Source organism: Bison bison, unplaced genomic scaffold (genome assembly GCF_000754665.1).
Source record: "Bison bison bison isolate TAMUID 2011002044 unplaced genomic scaffold, Bison_UMD1.0 scf7180017864379, whole genome shotgun sequence".
Taxonomy (NCBI): Eukaryota; Metazoa; Chordata; class Mammalia; order Artiodactyla; family Bovidae; genus Bison; species Bison bison.
This window is the reverse complement of record NW_011494951.1, coordinates 261,274-265,478: the sequence shown is the minus strand read 5'-3', so window position 1 is coordinate 265,478 and position 4,205 is coordinate 261,274. Positions and strand designations below refer to the sequence as shown.

Sequence of the window (4,205 nt, the reverse complement as noted above, 5' to 3'; positions counted from 1 at the left end):
GGACAGGGAGGCCTGGTGTGCTGCAGTCCATGGGGTTACAAAGAGTTGGACGCGACTGAACTGAACTGATATGAATATCAGTGAGACATACACATTGGCAGGCTTTGATTTAGGGTGAGAGGAGGAGCTGGCTGTCAAGCTATGGGCTCCCTACACAACAGAGTGAAAAGATTTTACTATAAAAAATGTCAACACCAAAGCTAAAAGTCTTTGTTATCCTCAGATGGTTTATTCAATATATTTAGGAAAGAACCTTTTGTGGGAAGAAGGTGATGGAGCTAAACTGCTTCTCTATGCATGTGAAAAGAGGGCTGGGAGTTTGGGGAGATAACTGGAATAGATGTTTCACATGTAACCCTTCACTCAATCCCTATCTTCTTTTTGACTCGGCCTGCCTGCTCTGTTGAAAGTTTAGGATTCACACAGGCAGATGAGTTTCCACCTTCACTGTGGTCACCTCCTAGCATATTCTAAGTGGTAGCCTTTGCTAAACTGTTTCTTTAAACCATATTTTCACTGTCTTGTAGAAATATTTGAAACCATTTATATACTCATTAAGATCCCCATTAAATGGGGACACAGGGCAAAGTGGATCAACTAAGGAAAGATTCTTTGATCCAACACAAACCTTCTCCAAAACTTTAGGAATGTACGGGTTTATTAAAAAAAAAAAGTTCCAAGTGCTGAAGAGGTACCACTCACTGAGTTTCAGCAGAAGAATGAACTATGGGCCCAGACACTTTAAGAATTAATAATATACAAGGAGAAAAAAGAAGAAACAGTTCACAGATCACATGTTAAAAACAAAAACCAAGGGAGCATTAAAAAAAAAAAAGTAAATTTAACAAACAAGAATATCCATTGTAATGATAAATGCACTGAGTAAAAATTTAACTCAATTACATAAAAACTCAAGAGACATCCAATAGAACTCCAAAGCTTAAAGGGATGATTACAAAAATAACAAGCAAATGTAAACAATAAAATATGCAGGGATAAACTGAATTAAGATATATATTGAACTGAAAGCTCAAATGAATGAAATTAGACAAGGAGGAAACTTTTAAATGATTGAAGGCACAACTCATGACATTATGACTACTACTATCTGTATCAAATCACATAACTGAAATATATTTATAGCAAAACTTTCAGATAAGAGAGGCGATCAATAATAGCACAATATAAATAGGAGACTAAGACAACTTTTTCAGTCCTTAGCAAATAAACTAAAATTAACAGCACAGTGGACATGAATACGCTTACTTTGATATATAAAACCAGATAGAATGTAATTTCTATTCAAGCTCTTATGAGAATGCTTAAAAAAGCCGCTACTTATTAAGGTACCAAAACTCTTCAATAAACAAAAGGTAAACAAAAGTTGTACAAACCAAATTTATTATCAGAATGAAAACTAGCTCTTAACACCATGTAGAAATAGAAAAAACAATTTCAACTACTTTGAAATTTAACGTTTGCTTCTAAAACACAACTCAAATTAATTAAAAAACACTTCAAACACCGCAGTTCAAAATCTATATAGCACAGGTCAAGTTCTACTGTTAGGAAATAGTGAAGCTTTACATATATAATTAAACAAGAATGAGATGAACTACACATTCAACTCAAAGAAAAAGCATCAAAATACACTAGGGATTTATAGATTAAAAATTAATAAATTACTCAGTATAAATAATTATAGAGCTACGAGGGCAGGTTAGAGATGCTCAGGATGACATGCTGGCTCTTAAAGATTTCAAAGGAGGGAACAGTCTGGATGATAAACGGACCAAGGTACCGCCATGACTGCAAATAGCTTAAGTGGTCTGTTTAAGGGACGAGCAATGGAATAGTCATGAACTGTTTAAGTTTAAACTCTAAAGTACTAAACAGACACCTTTAGGGACGATGGTTAACTCAGGATGAAGAGTTAAGGCGCTAAGCCAGTAACTCTAAAGGAAGGGCGCAGTAAGGCGCAGGTGACAGGAATCTGGGAGTTAGATTAAATAGCCAGCTGACACAAGTTCAAATGATTTTACAGCGTCAAGGAACTGGAACAGACGCTAATTATGAGGAATAGGTAGTATCTGTAAGAAGGGTTGTTTTTAATCCAATACGTCATAGGCAGAGCAATACCCCGAGGTAAGGAGAATCTTATCTTCCGAGATTAGCTTGTAAAAAGGAGCATAAAGCAGTGTGTCAATAAGCATTTGAATAAAGAGAATGCTTACAAAAGCCGCTATTTTATTAAGGTACAAAAAAATTCTTCAATAAACAAAAAGTAAATAAAAGTTGTACAAACCACGTTTATTACCAGAATGAAGACTAGATCTTAACACCAAGTAGAAATAGAAAAAACAATCTCAACTACTTTGAAATTTAACTTTTGCTTCTAAAACACAACTCAAATTAAAAACACTTCAAATATTGCACTTCAAAATCTATATAGCACAGCTCCAGTTCTACTGTTAGGCAATGGCGAAGCCTTACATATATAAACAAACAAGAAAGAGATGAATTACACATTCAACTCTAAAGTGAGAAAAAAACAAAAAATAGGGATTTATAGATTAAAAATTAATAAATTACTCATTATATTTACTACTAAATATAAAATTACTAAGTTACTTTCAGCGCGTGGCCAGGAATGACTGAGAAAGCAAGGCAAGTTGGAAAGAATTTTCCTCCATTGATCTGGAATCCAAGACTCACTCCAAAATCAAGGTGCGCGTGCGCAAGATATATTTACCAGGGTAAGCGCCTGGAGACCGCCCTCATCGCAGAACTGAAGGGGAGACAGGGGATCTGGACGTGGAACCTAGCCTTGCCCACCCATACCTTGCTTACTTCTCTCCCACGCGCTGACTTCCTTCCACAGCCCAGGCCTCCACCCCTGTCTGGTCGCGCCCTCCTCCAGCGTCTCTAGCAGAAACTGCAGAGCTGGAATCCGAGCAACTGCAAACAAACCGGAGGCCCGTGCGTTCCGCCTGGATGCCTTCTAGCGAGATTCCCAATTCCACTCACCCGCCTCCTCACTGCCCGCTGAGCCGCGTGATACCTGCAAGTACCGCTCCCAGCCAGGGCTGGGTTCAGTCACACCCAGGAGCCACTTCAGAGGAGCCGCACAAGTCTCCCGCCCGGTCGGGGAAGGGAGCTTGCGTTGGTAAACACTCCAGAACTGAAGTACCGTGGGTCACACTTGACCGTTACTCGCCGGCGCCGGTTCCGTACCTCTTAAATTCCAGGAGCAGGCCGGCACACCTGCACATGCTCACCGGGCTTAGCTGAAGCCCCCCGCAGCACCCGCGACCTATTTGTAACGTTGATCAGGGGGTGGGGCCTCTCCCAGACCCGCCCCTTTCCCAGGCCCCTCCCACTTTGTAGTCTGGAGTCCAACTCTAGGGCCTAGAACCGAGGGCCGCCCTTAGGGTAGGTGGGAAAACGGCTTATCAAACTTCTATGGCTTCCTCCCTCTACATCTAAAACTGGCGGATATCTTTCTTACACGTTTTCACTGCCCCACCTACTCATCTCCCCTTTCTTCTGGAATCAAAAAGCAGTCAGGAATTTGTAGATTGTCAAGATACGAGAAGGGGTAGTTTCATGGGCTATGTGTCATGGACATTTGTTAGTTTTAGGCTTCTGATCATTTGAATAACCTTTCTATAATTATAGTCTTCTGTTGAGTGTTGTGGAGAGTTAGAGTCTGTCTCTGTCCATAGAAATTGAATACATCTGATATTAAATGCCTTGGTCTGCATTGGAGTTAGGACTTAATCAATTAGATATACCCATTCTAGACTGTAAGTTAAGAGCTAGTGACGTTAAAAAGGAAGAGCATCAGTTCCTTTGCTTTTTAAAAAACAGACTTTATTTTTTAGGTCAGATTTAGAGTTAATGAAAAAATGAGAAGCTATAGTACAGCGTACGTGAACCGTGAACTTCCAGATGTTCAAGCTGGATTTAGAAAGGCAGAGGAACCAGAGATCAAATTGCCAACATCCGCTGGATCATCAAAAAAGCAAGAGAGTTCCAGAAAATATCTACTTCTGTTTTATTGACTATGCCAAAGCCTTTGACTGTGGAGATCACAATAAACTGTGGAAAATTCTGAAAGAGATGGGAATACCAGACCATCTGACCTGCCTCCTGAAAAATCTGTATGCAGGTCAAGAAGCAACACTTAGAACTAGACATGGAAC

The 4,205-nt window shown here is 39.8% G+C and overlaps 1 protein-coding gene across 7 annotated transcripts in view; it reads right to left on the bottom strand.

Annotated features, from left to right (window-relative positions):
• The window catches only part of ZNF215 (zinc finger protein 215), a 116,989-nt gene extending 113,660 nt beyond the window's left edge, over positions 1 to 3,329 (bottom strand). Inside the window, exon 1 of one of the 7 annotated variants that reach the window (XM_010857209.1) lies at positions 3,062 to 3,329. The gene's annotated coding sequence lies outside the window, so the exon portion shown is untranslated. The other 6 variants (XM_010857207.1, XM_010857208.1, XM_010857206.1 and 3 more) reach the window with 6 other exon arrangements.
• Between the last annotated feature and the right edge of the window lie 876 nt (positions 3,330 to 4,205).